The sequence below is a fragment of the Notamacropus eugenii genome, chromosome 2, assembly GCF_028372415.1.
Source record: "Notamacropus eugenii isolate mMacEug1 chromosome 2, mMacEug1.pri_v2, whole genome shotgun sequence".
In the NCBI taxonomy this organism is placed as follows: Eukaryota; Metazoa; Chordata; class Mammalia; order Diprotodontia; family Macropodidae; genus Notamacropus; species Notamacropus eugenii.
This window is the reverse complement of record NC_092873.1, coordinates 169,954,896-169,972,155: the sequence shown is the minus strand read 5'-3', so window position 1 is coordinate 169,972,155 and position 17,260 is coordinate 169,954,896. Positions and strand designations below refer to the sequence as shown.

Here is a 17,260-nt window from a genome sequence, read left to right as displayed (position 1 = left end):
ACGTAGGATGATACCAAAAGAGAATATCAAATGAAAGAATTGGTTATGAAATTTAAAAAAGAGCCTTGAGCAACATAAATTCTCAATTTCATAAAAAATTATTCTATAGAACAATAAAATTAAAAGAAATAAGTTCATTTGATTGATGAATAAAACAAGGAGCTCTTTCAAAATAATGATAATAATATAGATCAATAGTTAGATAACATAGGAAAACCTGATTGTTCATATCAAAAATGAAAAAGAAAATGAGGATTTGCACCAATGGAAGAGGAAAAAATGAAATTATCAGAAGACATTTTGCCTAATCATATGTTAAAAGTGATGCCGTGAGAAATAGATAAATGTCTACAAAAATGTAAGATGTTCTGATTGACTAAACAGAAAAAGACCATTTAAACAACTCAAATCAGGAAAAGAAAGAAATTGAATAGATCAAAAAGAGTTATCAAAGAGATGGGGGGACTTAAAGATCAGATGGATTCAGAAGTGAATTATTTCAAATATTAAAGGAACAATTAAAACTGGTGCTACAAAAACTGTTTGCAAGAATAAGCAAAAGAAGGCAACCTTCCAAACTTTTCTATGATAACAAGTATGGAGCTGATACCAAACCAGGGAAAGGCAAAGTAGAAAAAGAAAATTAAAGACCATTATCCCTAATGAACAACTGATGCAACTGAAAAAAAATAGTTTACATGTTACAAGTAAGTTTGGCTTATAAAAGAAATGTAGAGATGTTTCAATATAATGAAAACTACAAATATAACAAATCATATTAATAATATAAGTAGTGACATGATTATAACAAAGGATGACAAAAGGACTTTTGAGATCAAATGACACTTTATATTAAAACCTCTAGAATTCATAGGAATAAATAGACCTTTCCTTAAGATAATTAATAATATTTATCTAAATCTAAGAGCAAACATTATATATAAAGGTGAAAAATTAGAGATCTTTCCCATAGGATAATAAGTAAATAAGGATGCTATTTAAGGAGAATAGAAATGCTGCCTGTGATAATAAAAGAGCAAATTGTCCCGGGAAATATATGACTTTGACAATAAATAACTCCGCAGAAATAAAGTCAGACCTTAATAATTAGAGAACCATTGATTGTTCATGGATATAACAAACCAATATAATAAGGATGATAATGTTAGCTAAATTTATTTATTTATCATGTGCTGTGCCCCACATTCAAAATGTATGTTTTATGAAGGTAGGAAAACAAGAACAAAACATATGTATGCATGAAACATGTAAAATAAAACCATATCCCCATGATTTGTATTTTTTTTCTCTCTTAATGTTTTCACTTAAAGATGCAAAAGTTACTGTCTACCAAATTCCTAACGAAAATGAGGTCTTCTCTCACTGTCAAGTGACTAGAAGGGTACATTATTTCAGGGATAAGATTAGGAAGTAGGGATTCAAAGTCATCTAGGTGTATTTTGTCATGATTTATTGGTGGCACGTTGGAGATGTAAAAAGGCTGTATCGAAGAGCATTTTGCCTTGATTTTAAATTTGTTTGGCCATGGATTAATAACACTCACCTTTTGATCCTTCCAACTTGGGACTTTGTCCCACAGAATGAAGAAATGTTTTACTTTCCATCTTTTTTCTTAGCAAAGTTTGGCAAAGTCAGAGAAGCAACAAAACAGAGTACACAGCAGTCTTTCTTGAATAGTGGTATCTTTGTTGGTGGTACCAATTAGAGTGTCCATCTCACAGCAGGTTCTGTTAACCAATATGGATTCACTAGAAAATTGTTTGATGGCAAATGCTACCCGAAAAGCCTAAGACATGACTTTAAAATGACTACGAACACTGTCTTCCTTGTAAAGTATTTGCTAACAGTTCTGGCATTCACCATAGGTCAATTACTTTTTAACTTTGTCATTCAACACAGTGGGTAGTTACAAGGATTTAAATGCCTTGTCAGAAGTCAGAGCCCTTGTTTAAAGGTATCTAGATACACAGCATAGGGTAAATGGTTTTGCAGTCTTTAGCCTGCCTTTTACTTGATTATGTTATGCTGATAGCAAAGGGCTCTCTCCCAGCCAAGATATAAGATAAAAACTTTAAAATGAAGAGTCAGCCAATAGGGTTCTTTTGTAGAATGGGCTTTGAGAGGTGATGTACTAATAGCATTGATAAATTCACCTCCATCAAAGGTATTGTGAGACATATTAAATCATTAGCTGAGAAAGGTAAAAGCATAAGGATGTATTTGCCTTCTGAAAAATGTATATTGACAAGGATGAAATAGCTTTAGCACAGACTGGCAAAGACAGTGGAATAACAAGAAATGGTAAAGTGAAGTCCAAATTGCTCCCATGAGAACATCAAATGGGATCCAGGAAGAGCACTAGAATGGAGAGCAATCAGGAAATGCGAAGAGAAGTGATGGTTCATTTTTATTTTCTTTTTTTGCAGTTGTATTTTTAATTTTATTTAATATTTTTTTCCAATTACATGTGAAAACAATTTAAACATATTTATTTTTCAAATTTTGAGTTCCAAATTCTCTCCCTCCCTCCCTTCCCTCTATCCTCTGAATTGAGAAGTCAAGTCATTTGACATAGGTTATATACACTGTGGTCAAGCAAAACATTTGCATGTAAATCATTCTGTGAAAGAAAACACAGAAAAAAACACCCCAGAAAAATAAAGAAAGTAAAGAAAAAATATCTTTGGTGATTCATGTTTTTCAGCCTATATCAGCACAGGAAGGGTAAGGGATTTTCAGGCAGTAGGAAGGGGCGATCTCTCCAAGAAGGTCCATGCAAAGTCTTCCAGGATGAAGAATGAAGCTTCCTGCTATCATGAGTTTCTAGGACAGGAAACAGGAAAAAAAAATCTAGTCCATACGCCCTTAGCCTCTGTCCTGAAACTCAGGAATACTTCAATGTGGACCAGAGCTGGAGGTCTGGCCTGCACCTTCATTTTGAAAAAAAAGGCAGAACAAAGGGCAAGCCAACAGCTTTGTTGATCTTAGAATAGCATTGATCATCCAGCCTAAAGAGAGAAGGATCATGTTTTCTGCTTACAGACCTTAACTGGGATCTGCAGCTGAGTAACCAGGGTAGAGAAAGTGGACCAGAGGTATCCTTTAAGTTCAGTCACTCCCAACCTGCAGAGCTTCCAGATCACTGACAGGGGCAAGGACAAGCAGATCTTTACTGGAACAACAAAGAGAAGCAAGCCTTCATTTTATTCCTCGGGTGCCAAATCAGGGCAAAGATTAGACTTAGAGGTCAATGATTAGATGGTACCCTAAGCTTGTTGAGAGCATGCTGAAAGCAGAATTCAAACCCAGGTCTCCTGACTCCAAGTCTCAGGCTACTCTGCTTCACTTCTGCTCCAGGGAACAACACAGCCTCCATACTCCTAGAATGAATTGGTCACCTGAAGTCTCATCAGTTAACTCTCCCTAATGGAATGCTGAGGACAAAACAGTTTCTTCCAAAGCCTTTCTCTATAGAGAGCTCAGTAAGTCATTTCTGCACCTGACCCTCTCCATTTTCATCTTCCTTTTGGGTATTGTTTACCCTCATTACAATGTATGATTATATTCCAAGAAATTAGCATAGTGCCTGGCACACTGTAGGCACTTAATAAATGCTTATTGAATTAAACTGAACTGCATAGGTTAAAGGCTTATAAGTAGAATTCACAACTTAGCACCAGAAATACAAAAAAAAGTAGCATTTACTATTACTACTACTACTATTACTACTGTTACTCCTACTACTGCTATTACCATTATGACTGCTACTACTACTACTGCTACTACTACTACTACTGCCACTACTACTACTACTACTACTACTACTACTACTACTACTACTACTACTACTACTACTACTGCACAGGATGTATTTAGTGCTTTAAAGTTTGCAAAAAAATTGCAAATGTTAATTTATTCCATCCTAGAAATAACACTGTGCTGTAGGTACTATTATTTCCATTTTACAGATGAGAAAAATGAGGTTGAAAGGTTAATTAACTTACCCATAATTCTATATCTACTAAGCATTTGAGGCCATATTTGAACTCAGAACTTCCTGACTTAAAGTCTGGCCCTGTATTTACTGTACCACCAAGCTACCTCAAATAACACAAATAATAAATATCATGAAAATTGGAAAAGATGAAACAGAAGTCATGAGACAATGCAAATGATGAAACAAAGCCAAAAGAACATTTTAAGGAAAAATAATGTATGTTATCTCTTATCAAAAAAAAAAAAAACTGACTTGGAAAACAGACCAAAGAGGAAAAAAATTAGAAATTATTGGATTACATGAAAATTATGCTCCCATTCATAAAAAAAAGAGAGTCATGTCACTTTTTAAGTAATTAGGAATAGAAACTGGTCAAATCTATTACAACTAGAGAGCAAAATGAAAATAGAAAAAATCTACCAATCACTTGATAAAAGAAAACCCTAAATTAAAACTCACAGTAGCATAATAACCAAAATCCAGAGCTCCTAGGTCAAAGACCAAATACTACAAATAAGAAGAAAGAATTCAAGTGCTATGTAAGTAGTCTGAGTCATGTACGAGTCTACAACTACCATTAAAAACAAGAGGAGCATTTTTTAATCAGTATTCTTAAAGTCAACAGAAAGGGATAAAACTAAGAATAACTCACACAGCAACAGTAAATAGAATTCTATGGGGAAAGATAGATTGGGGCAGAGTCAAGATGGCAGAGTGAGAGCAACAACTCACCTACGCTCTTGGACAAACTCCTTCAGATACCTCTGAAAGGAGAATCTGACCAAATTTGGGAGGTGTGGAATCCAGTGGGAGACAGACTGTGGCAGATTCGGAGCCCAGGACAGACTGGAAGATCCATGGGAAGGATCTGTTCCACAGGGGTGAGTCCACAGCGCACAGCGCAGCATGTCCAGTGCAGTGGAGCAGAAGGGCCCTGGGAAACCTGAGAGCAGCAGGCGGAACCAGTGGAGTGGCACTGGAGGGTGGGAGATCAGTAGTGCTGAAGGAATGGTGGCCACTGAGCACCAGATATCAGCACAGCAGCTCCTGAGACTTTCAGATCACATATTAAACATTAGTAAGTCACCTACTTGAAGTTCCAGGAGCCAGGATGGCAGAGTGATCAGTAAATTCTCTCTCCTCCCCACTTGATGACCATGAAAGAACCATAAAATATTTCCCCAGAAAAATCCTGGATCAGCGGGAACAGCAGAAGGGGCAAATAGTCTCATAACACCTGAGGCTAGGAAAATAGCTAAGGGGGATTCTTCCTACTGTGGCAGAGGTAAACTGGAAGGACAGAGGACCCAGGGTGGAGACAACTTGTGCTAGGAACCAGGCAAACCATAGTGCAAGGAGAAGAGCCCCAGGAGGGGTGGGAACCCACACTAGCATCTAGGCCTACCTCAGCACTCCAGGGGAAACAGGAAGACAATAGGGCAGCTGGGATCACCATCCCCTGAGCTTGCCTTTGCCTCAGTTCAGCTGAGGAGATCTCCTGTGACCAGACCACCCTTCTCCCACCCTTAACAAGCTAACCCCAGGGCTGATCTGGGAAAAACAAAACAAAAACCTGCTCTTAGCTTTTTCACACGTCAGCTCGACATCAAGTTCTACAGCTTCTACCTGAAAGTACCAGAAGCCACAAAACACAATCACACTTATGAATAAAAAAAAAAAAAACAAAAGAGGGGCGAAAAAAACATAGAACCTTTCTATAGGGATAAGGACCAAAACACAAATACCAAAGAGGTCAGTACTGAGACTGTTCTTCCATCTGAAATTTCAGAAGGGACTATGAACTTCTCACATGCACAAACAGCTCTCCTGGAACAGCTGAAGAAGGAAATAGAAGGAAAACTGGCCAATGATTTTAAAATTGTAAAAAAAGAATTCACTGATAGAAACATCTCTTTCAAAAGGAAAATTGAACAAATGGAAAATAAAATACAAAAATTAACTGGAGAAAATAACTCCTTAAAAGGAAAAATTGGACAGATGGAAAAGGAGATGCAAATGTTAACTGAAGAAAACAATTTGATGAAGATTAGAATTGGGCAAGTAGAAACTAATGACTCAATGAGACAGCAAGAATCAGTCAAACAAAATCTAAAGAATGAAAAGATAGAAGAAAATGTAAAATATCTAATTGGAAGATAGATCTTCACTGAAAAAGAAAACTTTCAAGCACTCCTGAGGAAAAAGCCAGACCTGAATAGAAACTATGAGATTCTAATATAAGATTTAAGGAAAATAAAACTGTTAAATATGTTTGAGGAACAAACAAGGATATTACAAAGAATAAATATTTATATATTAATAGAGGGAGGTAAAGCACATGTCCTCTCAGCATCTTAATGTCATCAGTGGTCACAGAAGGAGTTAAATAAGACAAAAGACCTGGAAATGATTGTACTATATTTTGATGATTTTTAAAAATTAGGAAAACAGAGGAGAAGATGAATACCTCAGAGAAGAAAGGACAAAAAGGAGAGAATTCAAATAAACTCAATCATGTATTATAGAAACACATAATATGAGATCTTAAAAGTCAATGTCCTTTTGACAACCTTTATACCACTTTGAGTATCTTTTGGGTGGCTCAAACCATCCCAGGTAGTTAAAATAAACAATATTGGATACTTGGGGGAGTGCTGAACCTGGAGTCAGGAAGACTGGTCATCCTGAATTCAAATCTCAAATATTAGCTCTGTGCCCCTGGGCAAGTCATTTAGTGAGGTTTGCTTCAATCTCCTCATCTTTAAAATGAGTTGGAGAAGAAAATGACAAACCACTTCAGCACCTTTGCTAAGAAAACCCCAATGGGGTCATGAAGAGTTGGACACAACTGAAAATGACTCAACAACCTTAAAGTGGGAATGAATGACATTTTCTGTTTAAAGGTAGACATGAAAGAGGCTAGAGTACTTTTCCATATCAGTTCCCCTTACAACCACATTTTATGGCTAGGCAAGAGGGCATATAGCACATTACCTAATTTATGACAGCTCTGTCTTATATGAAAAGTATATAAAGCTAGACTTCAGCAGACATTAATCCAGTAACTGGATATACTCTGAGGGATAAGGATCCCAACAAATCCTCTCAGTGGACTCAGCTACAAGCTGAAGAGCTACAGGTGAAAGGGCCTTGAAGCATGGAAAAGGTAAGATCTTATGGACAATGACCAAGGTTCTGAGGTCTGAAAAGAACAGTACTGGTTAATCAAGAGTTCTTCTCTTGGAGGTTCTTTAAAGATAATGGAAGAATTTTTCTGATGTTTCCTACGACATGCTAATAATGCTCATCAGACATGTCATACACCTTCAGTTGAACTGCTATACAAGCTGATGCTCTCATAGGAACAGCATAGGTTGGCCCATTATCTATCAGGTCCCAGGGCCATGATGGTATATTGTGTTGAGCTTGGGAGTTGATGGTCCCCCTAACAAAGAAAGAAGCAGTTACGTTTTCCCAACTATCTTTCCAATCAGAATGTCCACATCTAGATAGATACCAGGATTCCTTGTGCTTCTAGGCTTGCCACAGACTGGCAAATTAATTATGTTGGCCTTCTTTCATGTCAGAGCAAGAGGTTTGATATTAAGTCTGCGATTGCAGCAGCAACCATCAAAGCTCTCCAAAAACATACCCCTTTTCCTTATGAGACCTCTTGCACAAATATGTCTGAGGAGATAGATGCCCTTTATTTATAATGAGGATTCAGACTGGATCTGCCATCATAATATCTATTGGGTTTTCTACCTCCCACACTATCTTCAGGCAGCTGTCACTGTGGAAAATTGGAATAGGTCCTTGAAACAATAGCTTTATCCACCATACCTCTGACTCTTGTAGTTGACTCTTCCCTTGCCAAAAATTGTAGACTTCTTCATTCCTCTAGTTACAAAGACTTGTCTGAGCTTCAAGGTCCCTGATGTCTCAGGTGGGCTTTCTATGCCCCCGGGAAATGGTGTAGATCTTTCTCAATAGATTCCTTTTCTCCTGAGATAGTTTAGACAGCTCCTTCTAATGGGGGGCTCAAAAGACAATGGGATAGAATTACTGGACAGTTGCCCTAGTTTTTAATGTCGTGGAGAAGGAAATGTTGTTTCTGTGCAGCTATGATGATTATATATTTACATGAAAGACAACAGATCCTTTATTCTACTTGAAGGCAATTTTAAGTCCCTGGAGAAAGGTATGGTATAGAATTTTCCCAGCCCCTGAAGAAGGGAGGGACAGGGTGGTGCAAAGATTTGGGATTATTTCCCTGGTGGGGCCCCTAGGAAGGGAGAGGGTTTGGCAGGCAACCAATGAATACCGAGTAGATGTTAGTATATGGACAGTCTCAATATCAACTTATATTACAGAACAGATTCTTTGAAAAAGGTTTTAAGATCTCGTATTTTCCTACAAATGCTCCTTATGCATGATAAAGAATTGTTTACTGTTAAAAAGTGTCCCTGCAGTGGGTCTGATGTTTCTGGAGCTGCTCCTAGTCATTGTCACCACTCCAAATCAGAAGAAATCTTTGTACTTTATGTGTTAACATCTATGCTGTGAGTTCTGGTTTGTTATTGCTACCTTGAATTAGGATACCCACCGTGAACTTCAAAGCTTGTCATCACCCACTATGTAGAGCAAACTGTGGGATTTGAGCCTTGGTATTTTTGAAGGGGAGAGTTAAAGTTTAAGATCTCTCGCTGTTTTCTTGCAACACATTTGTGTGTCATTTTTGCCTCCTTTTGCATTCATACTACCCATTTTGGGACTTCTTCAAATGTAAGACCAGATCCTTCTGAAACAGGGAGAAAAGACCTTGGATTTCTGGATTTTGTTCTTTCCCATATGTTTGCTTGTTTGTTTTTTTCCTTCCTCCTTAATATTATCAATGATCACAGGACTATGGAGTAAAACTTTATGAATGATGAACTCATTAATTTTAGAAAAACATGGATGGATGCACAAAATAATGAAGAACCAAATGAGCAGAAGCAAGAGAAAGTTGTGTATAGTATCTACAATATTGTTTTAAGAACAACTTTGAGTGACAAAATCAATTTTACTGTTATAAATACCCAAATATACTACAAAAGACCTTTGAAGGAAGACACTATCTCCATGCAGAGAAAGAATTGATAAATAGATGTATAGAATAATTATACATATACAAATATAAATACATATACATATTGGTGACTAAATGTAGTCTCTAGTACAGAGGGGAAGGAAGAAAACAAGGGAAAAAAAGAAAGTTACATAATAACTTTATTGTATAGATATAAAAGAAATTGCAAGTTGTACATATAGATTTGCATTTTCATATGCATTCAACTTTTTTGTTCTATTATATTATAAAGACTTGTTTTATTTCATAAATAATTAAATGAATTAAAAATAACTTCACAATTCTTTAAATTGATAGAAGATCCTCTACAAAGTCATGAGGACCTTGCTACCAAAGTATAGTATTTGATAGGACTGGTGTTCACCTGATCCAATTTCTTTTCTCTCACCTACAACATGGAGTGCCTATTTACAAGAAAATAAAGCTGACTATCTGATTGGCCATGGTTTCCCTCATATGACTTCCTTGTTCTTTAGGGGCATAAAAAGTCACAGAATTGAGGAGTTTTAACTTCAAGGACTTGATAGGATCAAAGAACTTTCTGATCAGTCTTGTTTCTTTGTGGGGCAAAGAAGGCCAGGTCTACTAATTGGCATAAGCTAAGTGATACAGTATTCTTGTTGCACATTTTTGTTGTTTTGGGACAAAGCAAATCTCATTTTGTTAAATGTTCAATGGCTTATGAGTGCCTGTTTATCTTTGAATCAAACTTGAACTGATTTAAGAGTGCTCCTTGAACACCCTGTGAATTCACTCTACTTGCCTTACTACTCATCTCACATTACTTTGACATCTTCACCACCTATTTCCTATTTCATTTCTGTTTCAATTGAAGACTAGGCCTTTCTTTTCAAGTCAAGCACTTCTATATGCACTCTTGAGCCCATCCTTTTCCAGATTTAAAGTAGATTATCCCCTGAATCATGCTCATTCTCTCACAAATCTTTGATATTTTCCAATCTTTATGATCCATCCTTACTGCCTACAAACAAACATGTCTTCTTCATCTTCAAAGAAACCTACAGAGCCTCCCCTCCCTAGGACTGCAGCTCTGCAATCTTTAAGGGCTAAAGAGCTACAATCTGGGAGAGGGGAAGATCTGCCCCTAGCAAAGGGGATGGTGCTAAGCTTTTTTCAACTTTTAAAAGAACTTAATCTAATGAAAAACAGCATAGATGGCATAGCAAGGACACTCCCTACCAGTGTGCCCTTGCGCCAAGTCTGAATTAGGCTCATCACTGCCATACCAGATTACCCATTGGAATGATGATGACATCTAATGGCAGGGAGGCCATCTGTTCCTCCCTGATCTGGACTCCTGACCTTTCTCTGTGCTAGGAATACTGAGTGTATCTCTATCTACTTTGGCAAAACTTTGTCCAAAATGGCAATGCTTACTGGGAGCTGTACTGTCTGGAGCATGCTATCCAGCCTGATGGGCAGATGTCAAGTGACAAGATCATTGGGGGAAGAGGTGACTCCTTCAACACCTTCTTCAGTGAAACAGAAGCTGGCAAACATATATCCCCAGAGCAATGTTGGTAGATTTGGAACCAACTACCTGTGATTTTTTTTTTCATATTTTTAAAGTCAGTAGTCAGTTTTGTTTTGTTTTTTCTATTTCTCTAATTTGGCTCTTAAAATCCTTCCTGACATCTTTCAAGGAAGCTCTTTGTGCTTCAGACCAGTTCATATTCCCTTCTTAAATTTCAGATGGGAGTGCAGTCTCAATGCTGACCTCTTTTGTATTTATGTTTTGGTTCTTGTCCCCACAGAAAGATTCTATGGTCTTTTCTTTTCTACTTTGCTTCTTACTCACGATAATCACCCTTTTCCTGGCTTTTAAAGTAGATCTCTGTGTCTTGGGCACAGGGGGCTGTATTCCACAGTTCTTGTGCCTCAAACATGAGGCTCTGTGTGTTGTGGCCTCTGGTTCTTTCAGCTAGAAGTTAAAATGCTGCACCTTACCTGGTGCTGGGCTGGCTGGTGTTGGAAAGCAGAGGTCAGGTGAGTTTTTTGGGGGGGTTTCTTCCTAAGTTACCCTGGAGCTGGTTTGTTACATGTGGGGGAGGGATGGTGTGGCCACAGGAGGTCTCCTCTGCTGAGCTAGAGCATAGGCAAGCTCAGTGGTTGGTGATCCTGTCTGTGCTAGTGTCTTCCCGATTCCCCTAGGGCACTGAGGCATGTCTGGGATTCTAGTGTTGGTGGTTCCAGGCTTCACCCCCCCGGGGCTCAGAATCTTCTCCCAGTTTGCTGAGGTGGGGCTGTCTGGGGCAGCTCTGGTCCTGCACTGGTCCCCTTCAGCCACAGCAAGAGGGATCCTCCTTAGTGATTTTCCTAGCCTCGTGGGCTAAGAGACTGTTTACCTCTTCTGATGCTCCTGCTGTTACATGTTTTTTCTCGGGGTCATATTCTCTGGACTTGTCAAAGTCAACAAGAGGAGGGAGACAGCAATTCCTGATCACTCTGCCATCTTGGTTCCTGGAACCAACTATCATTGATGAAGTTTGTACTAGAACTTACTGCCATCTCTTCAATCCTGAATAACTGATCACTGGCAAGGAAGATGCTATCAATAATTATGCATATGGGTACTACTCTACTGGCAAGGAAATCACTGACTTGGTTCTAGATAGGATTCAGAAACTGGCAGAGCAGTGCACAGATCTTTAAACCTTCTTAGTTTTCAACAACTTTGGTGGTGAGACTGGCTCAGGTTTCACCTTTCTGCTGAAGTTGGAGTAATCTATTTACTGAGCCCCTCAGGTTTCCACAGTTGTAGTGGAGCCCTACAACAGTGACCACTCACAGCACTATAGAGAACTCTGATTGTGCCTTCATGGTATACAATGAGGTCATCTATGATATCTGTCACAGAAATCTTGACATTGAATGCCCAACCTACACTAATCTGAATACTCTTATTAGCCAAATTATGTCCTCCATCACTGCCTCTTTCTCATTTGATGGCACCCTGATTGTTGATCTGTAAGAATTCCAGACCAAGCTTTTACCGATCCCAGTATCCAGTTCCCTGTACCCACATATGCCCTAGTAATCTCTGCTAAGAAAGCCTACCATGAGCAACTTTCTGCAGCAGAGATCATTAATGTTTGCTTTGCTTGCTTTAAATCTGCCAACCAGATGGTGAAATGTGACCCTCACATGACTTACTGCCTGCTTTACCATCATGACATGGTTCCCAAAGATGTTAATGCTGCTATTGCCACCATCAAGACAAAGCATAACATCCAGTTTGTGGACTGGTGCTCAACTGGCTTCAAGGTTGGTATAAATTACCAGCCTCCCACTGTGGGTCCTGGTGGTGACCTGGCCAAGGTACAAAAGGCTATGTTCATGTTAATTAACATCACAGCCATTGCTGAGCTCTGGGCTTGCCTGGAGCACAAATTTAATCTGATATGCCAAGTATGTTTTGTCCATTCATATGTGGGAGAAGTTATGGAAGAAGAAGATTTCTCTGAGGCAGGGGAAGATATGGCTGCCCTAGAGAAAGATTATGTAGAGGTTGCTATGGATTCTGTTGAAGGAGAGCATGAAGAGGAAAGAGAAGAGTACTAGTTACCCCCTCCATACAATTCTGCAACATGTTGCATCCAACATGTTGGATTAGCATAAACACACTTAGCTTATTTGTTACCTAGGCAACTGTTAAGAAGGTGCCATAATTGTATGAAGGTCACCTTGATAGTACAGCTAGTTATCTGGTTAGTTTGTGTAGACTGTCAAAACTGTGATCATGTCTAAGTTTTCCATGTGTCTCTGTAAAAAAAAAAAATCCATCATGTCTATGAAATTAAACACTTTAAGGAAAAATGCAAAAAAAAACAAAAAAAAAAAACAAAAAAAAAACCCAACCAACCTACATTTGATATGACCATCCCTGATACTTGACATTCTATATTTTTCTTCTCTTTCTCTGTTAAACCCCTTAGGAAAGACATCAAGACTAGGGACCTCCACTTTTTTCTCCAATTCTAATCCCTCTGCATTTAGGCTACCAACATCATTATTCAACTGAACTATCTCTCTCCAAAGGCAACAGCTATTTCTTCAAAAAAATTAGTGTTTAAATCACTTAATGTTAAATTTTTAAAATGTTGAGGTCCAAATTCTCTCTTACCTTCCAGCCTTTCCCAGAAGGAATATTATATCAATTATACATGTGAAGTCACACACAACTTATTTCCATATTAACCATGTTACAAAAAAAAGCAAGAACAAAAGTGAAAAAGTATTCTTTGACATGCACTCAGAGTTCATCAGTTCTCTCTCGGGATATATAAAGTGTTCATCATTAATCCTTTGAAATTCTCTTAGATCATTGTGTTGATTAGGGTGGCGAAGTCATTCATAATTTTTCATCATTACATTATTTCTATTACTACGCGTAATATTCTCTTGGTTTTGCCCACTTCAGTTTGAATCAGTTCTTATAAGTCTTCCCAGGTTTTCCAAAATCATGTCACTCATCATTGCTTATAGCACAATAGCATTCCATAATGATCATATGATACAACTTGTTCAACCATTCCCAAAGTGATTCCTCAATCTTTGATTCTTATCTTTTCATCCTGATAAATATGCTTATACATATAAGTTTCCTTTGTGATATAGACCTGTTGGTGATATTGCTGGTACAAAGGGAATGGACAGCTTTATAACTTTTGGTGCATAGTTCTGAATTGCTGTCCAGAATGGATGAAGCAGTTCAAAACTTCAGCAAAAGTGCATTAGTGCTCCTATTTTTCCAGATTTGTTATTTTTTTTCTTTTTGTCATCTTAGGCAATGTGATAGGTGTGAGCTGAAATCTCAAAAACATCTTAATTTGCAGTTCTCCACTCAGTAGTTATTTAGAGCATTTTTCTCACATGACTTCTATCCATAGCTTTGAATTCTTCTGAAAACTGCTTGTTCAACTGCTTTGATTAAAGGGGGAATGGCTTTTATTTTTTATAAGTCTGACTCAATTCCTCATACATTTGAGAAATGCTTTTATCAGAAAAACGTCTTGGAAATTTTCCCATTTCCCCACTTTCCTCCTAATTTTGGCTACATTAATTTTGTTTGTGCAAAACCTTTCTTTTAATTTCATGTAATCAGAATTATCCATTTACGTGTTCTTCTCTTTCTTGTTTAGTCATAAATTCTTCCTTTTTCCATTGAGCTGACATGTAATTTTTTCCATGTTCTCTTAATTGGTTTCTGACATCACTCTTTATGTCTAAAACATGTACCCCTTTTGACCTTATCTTATTAAATGGTTTGAGATATTGGTTTGCCCCTAGTTTCTGCCAAACTGCTTTTTAGTTTTTCCAGCAATTTGTTCAAATAGTGAGTTCTTGTCTCAAAAGCTTGGATCTTTGGGTTAATAAAACTCTAGATTATTATTATTTACCACAGTGATGTGTTAGAGAATGTGAGGAGGGGGTTAGGAATCTTTCACTCTTAATCTTTACTACATAACTTGTCCAATTCCATTGAGTATATAATATGTACTCTGATACAGTTATCACTTTGCCACTAACCTTGAATCTAGCCTACTGAAAAGTTCCCCATTTCCTTAGTGATTCCAAAGAGATTTTTTGTACATTATTTTAAATGTTTTATTATGCAATCTGATGGACTGAAAATGGCATTCTTATTCCTCTCATGTGATGAAAGAAGGATTCAAAATTCTTTCTAATTTAACTCATTTTTGACCTATGAAGAACTATCTATTCAATAGCCTCCAAGCTGGTTAATCCACTTTTTGCTTAGGTCAAGGAAAACCAGAGGGAATAATTTTCTGCAAAATTTGCAGAACTCATAAATTCACTATTTAAAGAATAAAGCCAAAGTGCTAGTCCTTAACTAACCTTTCCTCTTGGATATAAAGAAGCTTCTTTCTTATCCTTATTCTTTATGATTCTTGATCACAAACTGGATGATTTCTCCTTTCTCTCTTCAGAATTTTTGTGCTTCATATAAATTCAGACCCTCTTGTTTGGTTGTATTTTCTTTTTGTTTATTTAGCTGTAATCCATGTGCCAAGTAAACTTCAAAACAAAAGCAGTTGTCTTTGAAGTACTGGAACTACCAGACTGAGGTCATTTGCATCTCACCATTTAATGATGGAGAACTTTGTTTTCTAGTGGGTTTGTCTTCTTTAAAAAAAATCAAAATGACAGTCAATAATGACAAAAAGGCTATTGGGTCCTGCCTCCTTTTCCTCCAACTAACCTTATATAATGATAATATAGAATGGATAAGAAGAAGAAGCTTGGTTTAGATGGAAAATTTCAGAAGATATGCCAGCCTTAAAGAGATTTTCAGAGAGTTTTATCACCTTTTAATTACCACCAAACTTTATCCAATAAGGTATGTTCTTGATCTGCCTTGAAATGTATTATTTAAAAGCAGTTACTGTATTCTTTCAGGAATGATCATTCTTAATGTAGGTAATCTCCTTATTTAAATTCTTCCAGCATTGCGTGTTCATCTTTCATTGCATTAATTTTTCTATTGCAAATTTGGTCATGTATATATTCACATACATATTTGTGTTTGTATACTTGCATATGAATATGCATAGTATGCATATATATGTATATAGGTGTTACTATATGATATATATATACACACATGTGTGTCTACACACACATACATAGAAAGAGAGAATTTTCCTATATAATGTAAGCTCCTTAAATATAATGATTATTTCATTATTTATATCCACAGTTACTGGCACTTGGTATGGCTAAGTAAATACTTACAATTAACTGAAGGTGAGACAGGTTGTGATAAAATGTTATGGCATAGCCTTGCCTGACAGAGCTGAAATTGTTTCACCTTGTGAGGTGGATATGTGTTTCCTGCATGTGTGTATCTTTGAATGTATATTGCATGTATGCATATATGCATTATATATCTACGCATATATGTGTGTATGTACATTTTCTGTATTGTGCATGTTTATGTGTCTGTATGTGTTCCTGTCAGAGGACAATAATTTATTGGAGGAGGTACTTGTGTATTGAGATTTTCATCAAACAATACATTTTTCTCATACCCAGCAGCAGTTAGAGAAGAAACTTAGTTGACAAAATTTGTGGACATTTATTTTATGGAGGGAGGATTTATACACACATGTACAAATATACATGTATACATACACACATTCATGTATACATGTGCCTATTTATGTGTGTCTTTTGAGGGAAATAAGAGACCAAACTGAGCTTCTTGATAAATATCTCTTGGAAAATTTTCCCTCAGGCTAAAGCACTTGTTTTCTTGCTTTATTTGTTTCCTCAGTTTTCCTGGGACTTTCTCAAGGAAAGCTATTGAGATACTGCAGCTTTCCCCCTGTTCTTTCATTTGAAGTTCAGAGTCAGAGATTGCCACTTAAACACACACACACACACACACAAGCACTTAAACATACTGTGCATGTGGGGTGTGGGTGTGGGGTTACTACATAGAAGAATGTAAAGGGAAAGTAGTCCAAAGTCATTAAGATTTGTAGACAAGGACTATTATCTCTTCAGCTACAAACCAAATTGCTTTTGTTACACTATAAGGACTGAGCACAGTTTATTTTTATGATTAAAGAAATGTTCTATCATTGGAATGAACTTTGCTAATTAGTTCAGGTTTATGCTTTGAACATATATTTGTGCATATACATATGTATATATATATATATATATATATATATATATATATATATATATATATATATACATGTACATATGTATAAATAAATGTTCATGCACTTTCCGGGAAATAGCAAGGAGCTTCATCATTGTGGATGGTCTGATCATTAAATTGTATTATGCCATGTCAAGGGTAAGTCAGTTTCAACAAAAAGCTACTGCTATCTTTCAAAGCAGTAATGATATTTTGACTATGATGTGTGTATATACGTGTATGTATGTATATGTGGATGTGGATATGTATATGTGTGCATGTATATCTACCTATATCTATATCTATATATATATATACATACATGTAGTATGGAGCATTTATATAAGGTATTTAAAAATCTTGTCATATGATATCTCATTTGAACAGTCTTCATGTGTTTCAACTGAATGCTGTTCAT

General features: G+C 36.9%; 1 pseudogene; it reads left to right on the top strand.

Moving 5' to 3' along the window:
• The first annotated feature begins 10,500 nt into the window (after positions 1 to 10,500).
• On the top strand, positions 10,501 to 12,731 carry LOC140523748 (tubulin alpha-1B chain-like; annotated as a pseudogene).
• Positions 12,732 to 17,260: the final 4,529 nt, after the last annotated feature.